Source organism: Microcebus murinus, chromosome 28 (assembly GCF_040939455.1).
Source record: "Microcebus murinus isolate Inina chromosome 28, M.murinus_Inina_mat1.0, whole genome shotgun sequence".
Taxonomy (NCBI): domain Eukaryota; kingdom Metazoa; phylum Chordata; class Mammalia; order Primates; family Cheirogaleidae; genus Microcebus; species Microcebus murinus.
The window spans coordinates 17598040-17615898 of NC_134131.1; the positions used below are offsets into that span (position 1 = coordinate 17598040).

General features: G+C 58.9%; 3 pseudogenes; all 3 read right to left on the reverse strand.

Moving 5' to 3' along the window:
• Positions 1 to 3354: 3354 nt before the first annotated feature.
• LOC142865505 (uncharacterized) lies at positions 3355 to 3477 on the reverse strand (annotated as a pseudogene).
• Positions 3478 to 6901: 3424 nt separating this feature from the next.
• LOC142865504 (uncharacterized) lies at positions 6902 to 7024 on the reverse strand (annotated as a pseudogene).
• A 3393-nt stretch (positions 7025 to 10417) lies between these two features.
• On the reverse strand, positions 10418 to 10509 carry LOC142865507 (uncharacterized; annotated as a pseudogene).
• Between the last annotated feature and the right edge of the window lie 7350 nt (positions 10510 to 17859).

Sequence of the window (17859 nt, forward strand, 5' to 3'; positions counted from 1 at the left end):
CGGGCCTGTTGAGTTCGCCGGCCGGGTCCCGCGGGCTCCCAGGGACGGGGGTGATGGGCGGGGCGGGGCGGGGGGCTGTCTCTCTATACACACACACACACACACTCACACTCACTCACACAAGATGCGCCTCCACGGCTGGACTCGCCAAGGTGGAGCCCTCCCAGCCCCCCTCGTCTCCTCGCCCGGCCTCCTTCACCTACCCGCTGCCCACCCCCCGGCGCGTCGCCGCCGCTGACGCTGACTGCGCACGCGCGCTCGCGCGGGGCGCTCGCCCTTTGACCCCAGCCAGGGGCCGCCCTCCCCCACAACCCCTTTCAGCTGCGCCCCCCCTCGCCCTGTGGGTGGGCTGCCGCCTATTCCCCCGGGCCAGGGCTGGGGCACAGCCAGTGTATGGGGCGTCTCTCTCTGGGGATGTGTCCCATGGGTGGGGTGGGGTGGCGTGGTTTGTGGGGCGCTGAAGAAATCAGTCCCCTCCATCTCCTACCTCTGGAAAACGCCCAAGCCCGTGGAGAACTGCCGGCACCGCTTCGTGGGGGCCGGGACCCTCCTCTGTGTCCTCCTGTGGCCCAGTCCAAGGGGCCTGGGCCTGGCCGGGGCTGCATTGGACCCCAACCACCCTGGCGTGTGGACTCGCTAAAAATCGGCCATTAGATATTGGATTCCAGCTTCCTTGAGGTCATTTCACTAATGAGTGCACCGGAAAGAGTTTCCTAATCCATCTGTGAGGGTGGCAACTGAAAGAGAATTTTAAAGCTGACAGAATAGGCGAGGGAAGGCATAGGAGATTTCCACACCCAGCAAGGAAGCCTTTCCCGAAATGGAAGAAAGAAACGAGCAAACAGAGACACCGGTAGCCCGCCCGGAAAAGAGTCTGCCCCCGAGAGAAAGTACCCTGACCAGGTTCACCCATGGGTGGGTGGGTGGCGAGCTAGCGAGGTTCAGAAGAGCGAGGACCGCAGTCTGTGCGGAAGACACCTGCGCTCGGGTGTGTGTGGCGGCCCGATTCGCAAGCAGCTCTAGATGTTAAACCAAGGAGAAGCCAGGGAGTTCCCAACGCCCCAGGTGTCCTCAGCCCACGACTGGCTGCTGTGGGAATGCGAAGCCCGGCTCCTTGTCTCAGAGCGGGGTTCCCAGGAGGATCAGGCTGAAGCTGGGACTTGGCCTCAAAGTGTCCCCTCGCATGGCCACCCCCTTCCCCTTCCTGCTCCTCTACTCCTGGTGCCCCTCCATCCAGGGGCCAGACCTTAGAGAGTCACCGCAAGAGAATCCTGGTCCCCAAGGAGCCTTCTGGGGGACCGGTGCTGAGAGAGGTTGTGGGCATGGCCCGCTGGGGCTCTGCCCGACCCAGGGCTGAGAGATGCCACCTCCCAGCTCTGGGTCCCTGCAGGAAGTGTTGGCAAGCACAGGGCCAGTCCCCCAAAGGCCCAGGTGCAGGGAGCCCAGGCCAAGCAGCCTGTGGAAGAAGCCACTTGCCGTGCCACCCCGGGAACAGGACTGCAGGCCCCGGCCCTTCCCACCTCCTCCTCCTCCTCCTCCCCCCCCCCGCACCTCCCCCCCCCCCGGACATGGCACAGGGCTCAGAGACACCTCAGACTCTTGCTACCCAAGGTGCAAAGGGCATCAGTTGCTCCTCCAAGCCCCCCGCCCAGCAGACCACGTTGTCCAGCCAGCCCCCGGGCCTCCCTGGGGTGCCCAGCACAAAAGTGCAGACACCCACCGGACCCTCAGTCTCAGCTTTCGGATGTTTTTGCCACTCTAAGGACCCGCAGGCCCGCTGGGCCTTCGGGCAGGACAGAGAGCCCCGGGATCCGCCTTGGAGAGCTGCGTGTACGTACGTCCCCATCAGGAGGCGGTCCCCACCTCCGCGGCTCTCCCCTTGGCTCTCCCCTTGCGGGGAGCGGCAGCAGCCTGCAGCCGCAGGGCCTCAGGGAAGACACCAGGCTGGGCCCCCGCGGCACAGCGGGGGCACGTCCCCCGCACTCGACTTAGGGACGGCTGCTGGAGACTGCTGCGGCCACCCTGCTGCCGGGTTTCTGGAGGGCTTCCTGGAAGCAGCGTCCACACCAAGCCCTTGGAAGGCCCAGGCGACGGAGGAGCCGGTCAGGCAGGGGCCGAGGACGGTGAGAGGCCGGGCGGGAAGGAGCATGTCAGGCAGGGGCAGAGGACGGTGACAGGCCGGGCGGGGAGGAGCCGGTCAGGCGGGGGCCCAGGACAGTGACGGGCCTGGCCGGGGAGGAGTGCGTCAGGCAGGGGCAGAGGAGACGGGCTGGGTAAGGGTTAGGGTTACAGTTAGGGCACAATTCACAATCGCAAAGACGTGGAAGCGACCCGAGTGCCCATCCATCCAGGAGTGCATGAATAAAATGTGGCGCGTGGACACCACGGAGTGCCATTCGGCTGTGAGGAGCAGCGGTGAGAGGGCACCTCTCGTGTTCTCCTGGCCAGAGCTGGAACCCGTTCCAGTAAGCCAAGTATCCCAAGAATGGACACACGAGCACCACGTGAGCGCGCTCACCAGCAAATTGGAACGAACGGATGGACACCTAAGTGGACGGAGAGGAATCACCTTCATCGGGTGGGTGTCGGGCGGGTGGGGGGAGGGGAGGGGCATCCACATCCATTAGGCATGGGGTGGGTGCGCACCGACTGGGGGATGGGCGCACTTGAAGCTCTGACCCCAGGGGGGAGGCTTGGAGAGGGCAACGTACCCGACCTTAACACTGGTACCCCCACAATACGCTGGAACAACATGAGAGGTATATGAATGAGAACACAGGGGGGAGGGGGGCACGGGCAATACATGTCACCTGAATACTTGTACTCCCATCATCTGCTTGAAAAGAGAGAGGAAAGAAAATGCAATAATAGAGGTAAGAGACACTTTTTAAAAATAATGAATCCGAAGAGAAAAGTAAAAGGAGGCCTGTGGAGCAGGTCTGGGTGTGACTCCGGATCCCCCAACATCAGGTGCCACCACCAAAGATTCCTGCGTGGAGCCCATAGAACCCCCAAAAGCAACGGGACGAGTTCTGGTCACATACTCCCTCAAAATGACATCCTGGCCTTCTTCTGGAACTCCCTCCCCTCTCAGACTCTCAAGGTTTCCTCCAGCGTGTCGGTTCCCACAGAGCAGACCTTTGGTCTGAGACCTGACAGTCCAGATGCCACGCATGCTGCCGCGTGGCGGCGGTGTCTCGGCTTGGGACAAGAGGAGGCCCCACGGTGCGGGCTGGGGCGCCAGGCACCGCGGCGGGCGCTGAGGGTTGGGGTCACCCCCACACCGGGCCGCCGCCGCGCTCCCAGAAAGGGGACAGAACAAGAGGCAAAAAAAAAAAAAAAAAAAAAAGAAGCAGCCTGAGGCACCCGGTATTCCCAGGCGGTCTTCTCCCATCCAAGTACTAACCAGGCCCGACCCTGCTTAGCTTCCGAGACCAGAGGAGACCGGGGCGCGTTCAGGGTGGTGTGGCCCTAGACGGCGGAGGGCGCCCCTGCCCCGCTCAAGATCCCAGCGTCTCTGCGCTTCCCCGCCGCCTCCTCCCGCCCCAGGCCCCGCGCCCGGCCGGGCCTGTTGAGTTCGCCGGCCGGGTCCGGCGGGCTCCGAGGGACGGGGGGTGACGGCCCGGGCGGGGCGGGGCGGGGCGGGGCGGGGCGGGGGGCTGTCTCTCTCTCCACACACACACACTCACACTCACTCACACTCACACAAGATGCGCCTCCACGGCTGGAGCCGCCAAGGTGGAGCCCTTCCAGCCCCCCTCGTCTCCTCGCCCGGCCTCCTTCACCTACCCGCTGCCCACCCCCAGCGCGTCGCCGCCGCCGCTGACTGCGCACGCGCGCACCGGGGCGCTCGCCCTTTGACCCCAGCCAGGGGCCGCCCTCCCCCACAACCCCTTTCAGCTGTGCCCCCCGCCCTGTGGGCGGGCTGCCGCCTATTCCCCCGGGCCAGGGCTGGGGCACAGCGCAAGGGGGAGGGGAGCGAGTGTATGGGGCATCTCTCTCTGGGGATGTGTCCCATGGGTGGGGTGGGGTGGGGTGGGGTGGCGTGGTTTGTGGGGCGCTGAAGAAATCAGTCCCCTCCATCTCCTACCTCTGGAAAACGCCCAAGCCCTTGGAGAACTGCCGGCACCGCTACCGTGGGGGCCGGGACCCTCCTCTGTGTCCTCCTGTGGCCCGGTCCAAGGGGCCTGGGCCTGGCCGGGGCTGCATTGGACCCCGACCACCCTGGCGTGTGGACTCGCTAAAAATCGGCGATTAGATATTGGATTCCAGCTTCCTTGAGGTCATTTCACTAATGAGTGCACCGGAAAGAGTTTCCTAATCCATCTGTGAGGGTGGCAACTGAAAGAGAATTTGAAAGCTGACAGAATAGGCGAGGGAAGGCATAGGAGATTTCCACACCCAGCAAGGAAGCCTTTCCCGAAAGGGAAGAAAGAAAGGAGCAAACAGAGACACCGGTAGCCCGCCCGGAAAAGAGTCTGCCCCTGAGAGAAAGCACCCTGACCAGGTTCACCCGTGGGTGGGTGGCGAGCTAGTGGCATTCAGAAGAGCGAGGCCCGCAGTCTGTGCGGAAGACACCTGCACTCGGGTGTGTGTGGCGGCACGATTCACAAGCAGCTCCAGATGTTAAACCAAGGAGAAGCCAGGGAGTTCCCAACGCCCCAGGTGTCCTCAGCCCACGACTGGCTGCTGTGGGAATGCGAAGCCCGGCTCCTTGTCTCAGAGCGGGACAACCAGGAGGTGTGACGTACACCCCGGGGTTCCCAGGAGGATCAGGCTGAAGCTGGGACTTGGCCTCAAAGTGTCCCCTCGCATGGCCACCCCCTTCCCCTTCCTGCTCCTCTACTCCTGGTGCCCCTCCATCCAGGGACCAGACCTTAAAGAGTCACCGCAAGAGAATCCTGGTCCCCAAGGAGCCTTCTGGGGGACCGGTGCTGAGAGAGGTTGTGGGCATGGCCCGCTGGGGCTCTGCCCGACCCAGGGCTGAGAGATGCAACCTCCCAGCTCTGGGTCCCTGCAGGAAGCGTTGGCAAGCACAGGGCCGGTCCTCCAAAGGCCCAGGTGCAGGGAGCCCAGGCCAAGCAGCCTGTGGAAGAAGCCACTTGCCCTGTCACCCCGGGAACACGACTGCAGGCCCCGGCCCTTCCCACCTCCTCCTCCTCCTCCTCTTCCCCCCCCCCCCCCCCGACATGGCACAGGGCTCAGAGACACCTCAGACTCTTGCTACCCAAAGTGCAAAGGGCATCAGTTGCTCCTCTAACCCCCCCCCCGCCCAGCAGACCGCGTTGTCCAGCCAGCCCCCGGGCCTCCCTGGGGTGCCCAGCACAAAAGCGCAGACACCCACCGGACCCTCAATCTCAGTTTTCGGATGTTTTTGCCACTCTAAGGACCCGCAGGCCAGCTGGGCCTTCGGGCAGGACAGAGAGCCCCGGAATCCGACGTGGAGAGCTGCGTGTACGTCCCCATCAGGAGGCGGTCCCCACCTCCACGACTCTCCCCTTGCGGGGAGCGGCAGCCGCAGGGCCTCAGGGAAGACACCAGGCTGGGTCCCCGCGGCACAGCGGGGGCCCCGCAGGCGACTTAGGGACGGCTGCTGGAGACTGCTGCGGCCACCCTGCTGCCGGGTTTCTGGAGGGCTTCCTGGAAGCAGCGTCCACACCAAGCCCTTGGAAGGCCCAGGCGACGGAGGAGCCGGTCAGGCAGGGGCCGAGGACGGTGACAGGCCGGGCGGGAAGGAGCCGGTCAGGCGGGGGCCCGGGACAGTGACGGGCCTGGCCGGGGAGGAGTGCGTCAGGCAGGGGCAGAGGAGACGGGCTGGGTAAGGGTTAGGGTGACAGTTAGGGCACAATTCACACAATCGCAAAGATGTGGAAGCGACCCGAGTGCCCATCCATCCAGGAGTGCATTAATAAAATGTGGCGCGTGGACACCACGGAGTGCCATTGGGCTGTGAGGAGCAGCGGTGAGAGGGCGCCTCTCGTGTTCTCCTGGCCAGAGCTGGAACCCGTTCCAGTAAGCCAGGTATCCCAAGAATGGACACACGAGCGCCCCGTGAGCGCGCTCACCAGCAAATGGGTACGAACGGATGGACACCTAAGTGGACAGAGAGGAATCACCTTCATCATCGGGTGGGTGTCGGGCGGGTGGGGGGAGGGGATGGGCATACACCTCCATTAGGAATGGGGTGGGTGCGCACCGACTGGGGGATGGGCGCACTTGAAGCTCTGACCCGAGGGGGGAGGCTGGGAGAGGGCAACGTACCCGACCTTAACATTGGTACCCCCACAATACGCTGGAACAACATGAGAGGTAAATGAATAAGAACACAGGGGGGAGGGGGGCACGGGCAACACATGTCACCTGAATACTTGTACTCCCATCATCTGCTTGAAAAGAGAGAGAAAAGAAAATGCAATGAGAGAGGTAAGAGACACTTTTTACAAATAACGACTCCAAAGAGAAAAGTAAAAGGAGGCCTGTGGAGCAGGTCTGGGTGTGACTCCGGATCCCCCAACATCAGCTGCCACCACCAAAGATTCCTACGTGGAGCCCATAGAACCCCAAAAGCAACGGGACGAGTTCTGGTCCCATACTCCCTCAAAATGACATCCTGGCCTCCTTCTGGAACTCCCTCCCCTCTCAGACTCTCAAGGTTTCCTCCAGCGTGTCGGTTCCCACAGAGCAGACCTTTGGTCTGAGACCTGACAGTCCAGATGCCACGCATGCTGCCGCGTGGCGGCGGTGTCGCGGCTTGGGACAAGAGGAGGCCCCACGGTGCGGGCTGGGGCGCCAGGCACCCCACGGCGGGCGCTGAGGGTGGGGGTGACCCCCACCCCGGGCCGCCGCCGCGCTCCTAGAAAGGGGACAGAACAAGAGGCAAAAAAAAAAAAAAAAAAGAAGAAGCCTAAGGCACCCGGTATTCCCAGGCGGTCTTCTCCCATCCAAGTACTAACCAGGCCCGACCCTGCTTAGCTTCCGAGACCAGAGGAGACCGGGGCGCGTTCAGGGTGGTGTGGCCCTAGACGGCGGAGGGCGCCCCTGCCCCGCTCAAGATCCCAGCGTCTCTGCGCTTCCCCGCCGCCTCCTCCCGCCCCAGGCCCCGCGCCCGGCCGGGCCTGTTGAGTTCGCCGGCCGGGTCCGGCGGGCTCCGAGGGACGGGGGGTGACGGCCCGGGCGGGGCGGGGCGGGGCGGGGCGGGGCGGGGGGCTGTCTCTCTCTCCACACACACACACTCACACTCACTCACACTCACACAAGATGCGCCTCCACGGCTGGAGCCGCCAAGGTGGAGCCCTTCCAGCCCCCCTCGTCTCCTCGCCCGGCCTCCTTCACCTACCCGCTGCCCACCCCCAGCGCGTCGCCGCCGCCGCTGACTGCGCACGCGCGCACGGGGCGCTCGCCCTTTGACCCCAGCCAGGGGCCGCCCTCCCCCACAACCCCTTTCAGCTGTGCCCCCCGCCCTGTGGGCGGGCTGCCGCCTATTCCCCCGGGCCAGGGCTGGGGCACAGCGCAAGGGGGAGGGGAGCGAGTGTATGGGGCATCTCTCTCTGGGGATGTGTCCCATGGGTGGGGTGGGGTGGGGTGGGGTGGCGTGGTTTGTGGGGCGCTGAAGAAATCAGTCCCCTCCATCTCCTACCTCTGGAAAACGCCCAAGCCCTTGGAGAACTGCCGGCACCGCTACCGTGGGGGCCGGGACCCTCCTCTGTGTCCTCCTGTGGCCCGGTCCAAGGGGCCTGGGCCTGGCCGGGGCTGCATTGGACCCCGACCACCCTGGCGTGTGGACTCGCTAAAAATCGGCGATTAGATATTGGATTCCAGCTTCCTTGAGGTCATTTCACTAATGAGTGCACCGGAAAGAGTTTCCTAATCCATCTGTGAGGGTGGCAACTGAAAGAGAATTTGAAAGCTGACAGAATAGGCGAGGGAAGGCATAGGAGATTTCCACACCCAGCAAGGAAGACTTTCCCGAAAGGGAAGAAAGAAAGGAGCAAACAGAGACACCGGTAGCCCGCCCGGAAAAGAGTCTGCCCCTGAGAGAAAGTACCCTGACCAGGTTCACCTGTGGGTGGGTGGCGAGCTAGCGGCATTCAGAAGAGCGAGGCCCGCAGTCTGTGCGGAAGACACCTGCACTCGGGTGTGTGTGGCGGCACGATTCACAAGCAGCTCCAGATGTTAAACCAAGGAGAAGCCAGGGAGTTCCCAACGCCCCAGGTGTCCTCAGCCCACGACTGGCTGCTGTGGGAATGCGAAGCCCGGCTCCTTGTCTCAGAGCGGGACAACCAGGAGGTGTGACGTACACCCCGGGGTTCCCAGGAGGATCAGGCTGAAGCTGGGACTTGGCCTCAAAGTGTCCCCTCGCATGGCCACCCCCTTCCCCTTCCTGCTCCTCTACTCCTGGTGCCCCTCCATCCAGGGGCCAGACCTTAAAGAGTCACCGCAAGAGAATCCTGGTCCCCAAGGAGCCTTCTGGGGGACCGGTGCTGAGAGAGGTTGTGGGCATGGCCCGCTGGGGCTGAGAGATGCAACCTCCCAGCTCTGGGTCCCTGCAGGAAGCGTTGGCAAGCACAGGGCCGGTCCTCCAAAGGCCCAGGTGCAGGGAGCCCAGGCCAAGCAGCCTGTGGAAGAAGCCACTTGCCCTGTCACCCCGGGAACACGACTGCAGGCCCCGGCCCTTCCCACCTCCTCCTCCTCCTCCTCTTCCCCCCCCCCCGACATGGCACAGGGCTCAGAGACACCTCAGACTCTTGCTACCCAAAGTGCAAAGGGCATCAGTTGCTCCTCTAACCCCCCCCCCCGCCCAGCAGACCGCGTTGTCCAGCCAGCCCCCGGGCCTCCCTGGGGTGCCCAGCACAAAAGCGCAGACACCCACCGGACCCTCAATCTCAGTTTTCGGATGTTTTTGCCACTCTAAGGACCCGCAGGCCAGCTGGGCCTTCGGGCAGGACAGAGAGCCCCGGAATCCGACGTGGAGAGCTGCGTGTACGTCCCCATCAGGAGGCGGTCCCCACCTCCACGACTCTCCCCTTGCGGGGAGCGGCAGCCGCAGGGCCTCAGGGAAGACACCAGGCTGGGTCCCCGCGGCACAGCGGGGGCCCCGCAGGCGACTTAGGGACGGCTGCTGGAGACTGCTGCGGCCACCCTGCTGCCGGGTTTCTGGAGGGCTTCCTGGAAGCAGCGTCCACACCAAGCCCTTGGAAGGCCCAGGCGACGGAGGAGCCGGTCAGGCAGGGGCCGAGGACGGTGACAGGCCGGGCGGGAAGGAGCCGGTCAGGCGGGGGCCCGGGACAGTGACGGGCCTGGCCGGGGAGGAGTGCGTCAGGCAAGGGCAGAGGAGACGGGCTGGGTAAGGGTTAGGGTGACAGTTAGGGCACAATTCACACAATCGCAAAGATGTGGAAGCGACCCGAGTGCCCATCCATCCAGGAGTGCATTAATAAAATGTGGCGCGTGGACACCACGGAGTGCCATTGGGCTGTGAGGAGCAGCAGTGAGAGGGCGCCTCTCGTGTTCTCCTGGCCAGAGCTGGAACCCGTTCCAGTAAGCCAGGTATCCCAAGAATGGACACAGGAGCGCCCCGTGAGCGCGCTCACCAGCAAATGGGTACGAACGGATGGACACCTAAGTGGACAGAGAGGAATCACCTTCATCATTGGGTGGGTGTCGGGCGGGTGGGGGGAGGGGATGGGCATACACCTCCATTAGGAATGGGGTGGGTGCGCACCGACTGGGGGATGGGCGCACTTGAAGCTCTGACCCGAGGGGGGAGGCTGGGAGAGGGCAACGTACCCGACCTTAACATTGGTACCCCCACAATACGCTGGAACAACATGAGAGGTAAATGAATAAGAACACAGGGGGGAGGGGGGCACGGGCAACACATGTCACCTGAATACTTGTACTCCCATCATCTGCTTGAAAAGAGAGAGAAAAGAAAATGCAATGAGAGAGGTAAGAGACACTTTTTACAAATAACGACTCCAAAGAGAAAAGTAAAAGGAGGCCTGTGGAGCAGGTCTGGGTGTGACTCCGGATCCCCCAACATCAGCTGCCACCACCAAAGATTCCTACGTGGAGCCCATAGAACCCCAAACGCAACGGGACGAGTTCTGGTCACATACTCCCTCAAAATGACATCCTGGCCTTCTTCTGCAACTCCCTCCCCTCTCAGACTCTCAAGGTTTCCTCCAGCGTGTCGGTTCCCACAGAGCAGACTTTTGGTCTGAGACCTGACAGTCCAGATGCCAGGCATGCTGCCGCGTGGCGGCGGTGTCGCGGCTCGGGACAAGAGGAGGCCCCACGGTGCGGGCTGGGGCGCCAGGCACCGCGGCGGGCGCTGAGGGTGGGGGTGACCCCCAGCCCGGGCCTCTGCGGCGCTCCCAGAAAGGGGACAGAACAAGAGGCCAAAAAAAAAAGAAGAAGCCTACGGCACCCGGTATTCCCAGGCCCGACCCTGCTTAGCTTCCGAGATCAGACGAGATCGGGCGCGTTCAGGGTGGTGTGGCCGTAGACGGCGGAGGGCGCCCCTGCCCCGCTCAAGAAGCCCAGCCTCTCTGCGCTTCCCCGCCGCCTCCTCCCGCCCCAGGCCCCGCGGGGGCCCGTTGAGTTTGCCGGCCGGGTCGGTCGGGCTCCGAGGGACGGGGGTGACGGGCGGGGCGGGGCGGGCAGGGAGGGGCGGGCCGGGGTGGGGGGCTGTCTCTCTACACACACAGACACACAGACACACAGACAACACACACACACACACACACACACACACTCACACTCACACTCACTCACTCACACAAGATGCGCCTCCACGGCTGGACTCGCCAAGGTGGAGACCTTCCAGCCCCCCTCCTCTCCTCGCCTGGCCTCCTTCACCTCCCCGCCCCCCACCCCCAGCGCGTCGCCGCCCGCCGCCGCCGCCGCAGCCGCCGCCAATGACTGGGCGGGCGCGGGGCGCTCGCCCTTTGACCCCAGCCAGGGGCCGCCCTCCCCCACAACCCCTTTCAGCTGTGCCCCCCGCCCTGTGGGTGGGCGGCCCGCCTATTCCCCCGGGTCAGGGCTGGGGCACAGCTCATGGGGGAGGGGAGCCAGTGTATGGGGCGTCTCTCTCTCTCCCGGGATGTGTCCCACGGGTGGGGTGGGGTGGCTTGGTCTGTGGGGCGCTGAAGAAATCAGTCCCCTCCATCTCCTACCTCTGGAAAATGCCCAAGCCCCTGGGGAACTGCCCGCACCGCTACCGTGGGGGCCGGGACCCTCCTCTGTGTCCTCCTGTGGCCCAGTCCAAGGGGCCTGGGCCTGGCCGGGGCTGCATTGGACCCCAACCACCCTGGCGTGTGGACTCGCCAAAAATCGGCGATTAGATATTGGATTCCAGCTTCATTGAGGTCATTTCACTAATGAGTGCACCGAAAAGAGTTTCCTGATACATCTGTGAGGGTGGCAACTGAAAGAGAATTTTTTTTTTTTTTTTTTTGAGACAGAGTCTCGCTTTGTTGCCTAGGCTAGAGTGAGTGCCGTGGCGTTAGCCTAGCTCACAGCAACCTCAAACTCCTGGGCTCAAGCAATCCTTCTGCCTCAGCCTCCCAAGTAGCTGGGACTACAGGCATGCGCCACCATGCCTGGCTCATTTTCCTATATATATTAGTTGGCCAATTAATTTCTTTCTATTTACAGTAGAGATGGGGTCTGGCTCTTGCTCAGGCTGGTTTCGAACTCCTGACCTCGAGCAATCCGCCCGCCTCAGCCTCCCAGAGAGCTAGGATTACAGGCTTGAGCCACCGCGCCCGGCCTGAAAGAGAATTTGAAAGCTGACAGAATAGGCGAGGAAAGGCATAGGAGATTTCCACACCCAGTAAGGAAGCCTTTCCCGAAATGGAAGAAAGAAAGGAGCAAACAGAGACACCGGTAGCCCGCCCGGAAAAGAGTCTGCCCCCGAGAGAAAGCACCCTGACCAGGTTCACCCGTGGGTGGGTGGCGAGCTAGCGGCGTTCGGAAGAGCGAGGCCCGCAGTCTGTGCGGAAGACACCTGCACTCGGGTGTGTGTGGCAGCACAATTCCCAAGCAGCTCCAGATGTTAAACCAAGGAGAAGCCAGGGAGTTCCCAACGCCCCAGGTGTCCTCAGCCCACGACTGGCTGCTGTGGGAATGCGAAGCCCGGCTCCTTGTCTCAGAGCGGGGTTCCCAGGAGGATCAGGCTGAAGCTGGGACTTGGCCTCAAAGTGTCCCCTCGCATGGCCACCCCCTTCCCCTTCCTGCTCCTCTACTCCTGGTGCCCCTCCATCCAGGGGCCAGACCTTAAAGAGTCACCCGCAAGAGAATCCTGGTCCCAAAGGAGCCTTCTGGGGGACCCGTGCTGAGAGAGGTTGTGGGCATGGCCCGCTGGGACTCTGCCCGACCCAGGGCTGAGAGATGCAACCTCCCAGCTCTGGGTCCCTGCAGGAAGTGTTGGCAAGCACAGGGCCAGTCCTCCAAAGGCCCAGGTGCAGGGAGCCCAGGCCAAGCAGCCCGTGGAAGAAGCCACATGCCGTGCCACCCCGGGAACACGACTGCAGGTCACGGCCCCCCCCTCCTCCTGCTCCCCCCCCCACCCCCCGACATGGTGCAGGGATCAGGGACACCTCAGACACTTACTACCCAAAGTGCAAAGGGCATCAGTTGCTCCTCCAAACCCCCCGCCCAGCAGACCGCGTTGTCCAGCCAGCCCCCGGGCCTCCCTGGGGTGCCCAGCACAAAAGTGCAGACACCCACCGGACCCTCAATCTCAGTTTTCAGATGTTTTTGCCACTCTAAGGACCCGCAGGCCAGCTGGGCCTTCTGGCAGGACAGAGAGCCCCGCAATCCGACGTGGAGAGCTGGGTGTACGTCCCCATGAGGAGGCGGTCCCCACCTCTGCGGCTCTCCCCTTGCGGGGAGTGGCAGCCGCGGGGCCTCAGAGAAGACACCAGGCTGGGCCCCTGCGGCACAGCGGGAGCACGTCCCCGGCAGGCGACTTAGGGATGCCTGTGCCAGACTGCTGCGGCCACCCTGCTTCCGGGTTCCTGGAGGGCTTCCTGGAAGCAGCGTCCACACCAAGCCCCTGGAAGGCCCAGGCAATGGAGGAGCTGGTCAGGCAGGGGCCGAGGACGGTGACGGGCGGGGTGGAGCGTGTCAGGCAGGGGTCGAGGATGGTGACAGGCCGGGCGGGAAGGAGGCTGTCAGGCAGGGGCCCAGGACAGTGACGGGCCTGGCCGGGTGGAGCGAGTCAGGCAGTGGTTCAGGTGGTGAGCCGGGCAGGGAGGAGCCTGTCAGGCAGGGGCAGAGGACGGTGACAGTGAGGGGCCGGGGTGGGAAGGAGCCGGTCAGGCAGGGGCAGGGGCCGAGGACAGTGACGGGCCTGGCGGGGGAGGAGCGCGTCAGGCAGGGGCAGAGGAGACGGGCTGGGTAAGGGGTAGGGTGACAGTTAGGGCACAATTCACAATCGCAAAGATGTGGAAGTGACTGGAGGTCCCATCCATCCAGGAGTGCATTAATAACATGTGGCGCGTGGACACCACGGAGTGCTATTTGGCTATGAGGAACAGCGGTGAGAGGGCACCTCTCGTGTTCTCCTGGCCGGAGCTGGAACCTGTTCCAGTAAGCCAAGTATCCCAAGAATGGACACAGGAACACCACCTGCGTGCTCACTGTCAAATTGGGAGTAACCCATGGACACCTAAGGGGACGTAGAAGAATCACCGTGATAGGGTGGAGGTCGGTCGTGTGGGGGGAGGGTATGTGCATACACCTCCATTAGGAATGGGGTGGGTGTGCACTGACTGGGATATGGGCGCACTTGAACCTCTCACCAGAGGGGGGAGGCGAGGAGAGGGCAATGTACCCGACCTTAACATTGGTACCCCCACAATACGCTGCTAAAACATGAGAGATAAATGGACAAGGCAACAGGGGTAGGGGGGCACGGGCAATACCTGGAACCTGAATACTTGTACTCCCATAATCTGCTTGAAAATAGAGAGAAAAGAAAATGCAATAATGGAGGTTAGATACATTTTTTTTTTAGAGACTGAGTCTAGCTTTGTTGCTCTGGCTAGAGTGAGTGCCATGGTGTCAGCCTAGCTCACAGCAACCTCAATCTCCTGGACTGAAGCAATCCTGCTGCCTCAGCCTCCCAAGTAGCTGGGACTACAGGCATGCGCCACCATGCCCGGCTAACATTTTTTTTGCATATATATATATATTAGTTGGCCAATTAATTTCTTTCTATTTATAGTAGAGATGGGGTCTCGCTCTTGCTCAGGCTGGTTTCGAACTCCTGACCTCGAACAATCCACCCACCTCGGCCTCCCAGTGTGCTAGTATTACAGGCGTTAGCCACCACGCCCGGCCAAGAGGCTTTTTTTTTTTAAAAAAATGACTCCGAAATGAAAAGTAAAAGTAGGCCTGTCGAGCACGTCTGTGTGTGCCTGTGCATCCCCCAACATCCGATGCCCCCACCAAAGATTCCTACATGTAGTCCATAGAACGCCAAAATCAATGGGAAGAGTTCTGGTCACATACTCCCTCAAAATCACATCCTGGCCTTCTACAACTCCCTCCCCTCTCAGACTCTCAAGGTTTCCTCCAGCCTGTTGGTTCCCACAGACCAGACCCTTGGTCTGAGTCCGGACAGTCCCGATGCCATGCCTGTTGTCGCTTGGCTGGGGTGCTGCAGCTTTGGGCAAGAGGAGGCCCCACGGAGTGGGCTGGGGTGCCAGGCACGGTGGTGGGTGCTGAGGGTTGGGGTCACCCCCCTGGACCCCCGCCGTGCTCTCCAAATGGTGACAGAACAAATGACATCGACAGTGACAATTACATCAACAGTGACAATGACATCGACATTGACAATGACAATGACAGTGACAGTGACATCAGCAGTGACAATAACATCGACAGTGACAATCACAATGACAGTGACAATGACAGTGACAATGACATCGACAGTGACAATGACAGTGGCAATGACATGCACGGTGACAATGACATCGACAATGACATGGACAGTGACCATGACATCGTCAGTGACAATGACATCAACAGTGACAATGACAATGACATCGACAGTTACAATGACAATGACATCGACATTGACAATGACAATGACATCGACAGTGACAATGACAGTGACAATGACATCCACAGTGACAATGACTTCGACAGTGACAATGACAACAGTGACAATGACATCGGCAGTGACAACAGTGACAATGACATCGGCAGTGACAATGACAACAGTTACAATGACATCGGCAGTGACAATGACATCGACTGTGACAATGACATCGACAGTGACAATAATATCAACAGTGACAATGACAGTGACAGTGACATTGACAATGACAATGACATCGACTGTGACAATGACAATGACATGGACAGTGACATCAACAGTGACAATGACATTGACAATGACAATGACAGTGACAATGACATCGAAAATGGCATTGACGGTGACAATGACATCGACAGTGACAATGACAACAGTGACAATGACATCAGCAGTGACATCGACAGTGACAATGACAACAGTGACAATGACATTAACAGTGACAATGACAGTGACAATGACATCGACAGTGACAATGACAGTGACAATGACTTCGACAGTGACAATGACATCAACAGTGACAATGACAATGACATCGACAGTTACAATGACATCGACAGTGACAATGATATCAACAGTGACAATGACAATGACATGGACAGTGACATTGATATCAACAGTGACAATGACATCTACAGTGACAGTGACAATGACATCAACAGTGAAAATGACAATGACATCAACAGTGAAAATGACAATGTCATCAACAGTGACAATGACAGTGACAGTGACAATGATATCGACAGTGACAATGACATCGACAGTGACAATGACAGTGACAATGACATCGACAGTGACAATGACATCAACAGTGACAATGACAGTGACAATGACATCGACAGTGACAATGACAGTGACAATGACTTCGACAGTGACAATGACATCAACAGTGACAATGACAATGACATCGACAGTTACAATGACATCGACAGTGACAATGATATCAACAGTGACAATGACAATGACATGGACAGTGACATTGATATCAACAGTGACAATGACATCTACAGTGACAGTGACAATGACATCAACAGTGAAAATGACAATGACATCAACAGTGAAAATGACAATGACAGTGACAGTGAAAATGACTGTGAAAGTGACAATGACAATGACAGTGACAATGACATCGACAGTGACAATGACATCGACAGTGACAATCACAATGACAGTGACAATGACAACAGTGACAATGACATGGACAGTGACAATGAAAACAGTGACAATGATAGTGACAATGACATCGGCAGTGACAATGACAACAGTGACAATGACATCGGCAGTGACAATGACAACAGTGACAATGACATTGGCAGTGACAATGACAATGACATCAACAGTGACAATGACATCGACAGCGACAATGTCAACAGTGACAATGACATTGGCAGTGACAATGACAATGACATCGACAGTGACAATGACAACAGTGACAATGACAATGACATCGACAGTTACAATGACATCGACAGTGACAATGATATCAACAGTGACAATGACAATAACATGGACAGTGACATTGATATCAACAGTGACAATGACATCTACAGTGACAGTGACAATGACATCAACAGTGAAAATGACAATGACATCAACAGTGAAAATGACAATGTCATCAACAGTGACAATGACAGTGACAGTGACAATGACATCGACAGTGACAATCACAATGACAGTGACAATGACATCAACAGTAACAATGACATGGACAGTGACAATGACAACAGTGACAATGACAGTGACAATGACATCAACAGTGACCATGACAATGACAGTGACAATGACATCGGCAGTGACAATAACATCAACAGTGACAATGACAATGACAACAGTGATAATGACATCGGCAGTGACAATGACATCGACAGTGACAATGACATTGGCAGTGACAATGACATCGACAGTGACAATGACAATGACATCTACAGTGACAATGACAGTTGCAATGACATCAACAGTGACAATGACATCAACAGTGACAATGACAGTGACAATGACATCAGCAGTGACAATGACAGTGACAATTACATCGACAGTGACAATCACAGTGACAATGACAGTGACAGTGACAATTACATAAACAGTGACAATGACATCTACAGTGACAATGACAACATTGACAATGACAATAGTGACAATGACATCGACAGTGACAATGACAATGACATTGACAGTGACAATGAGAATGACATCGACAGTGACAATCACAATCACAGTGACAATGATATCGACAGTGACAATGAAAAGTGACATCGGCAGTGACAATGACATCGACAGTGACAATAACAGTGACAATGACATCGGCAGTGACATCGGCAGTGACAACGACATCGGCAGTGACAATGACGACAGTGACAATGACCACAGTTGTCACCATATTGTCACCATATTGTCACCAAATTGTCACCTGTTGTCACCAAATTGTCACCTGTTGTCACCTGTTGTCACCAAATTGTCACCTGTTTTTACCTGTTGTCACCAAATTGTCACCTGTTGTCACCATATTGTCACCTCTTGTCACAAAGTTGTCACCAAGTTGTCACCTGTTGTCACCTGTTGTCACCAAATTGTGACCAAATTGTCGCATGTTGCCACCATATTGTCACCAAATTGTCACCTGTTGTCACCATATTTTCACCTAATTGTCACCATATTGTCACCTCTTTTCACCATATTGTCACCTGTTGTCACCTGTTGTCTCCAAATTGTCACCTGTTGTCACCTATTGTCACCATATTGTCACCAAATTGTCA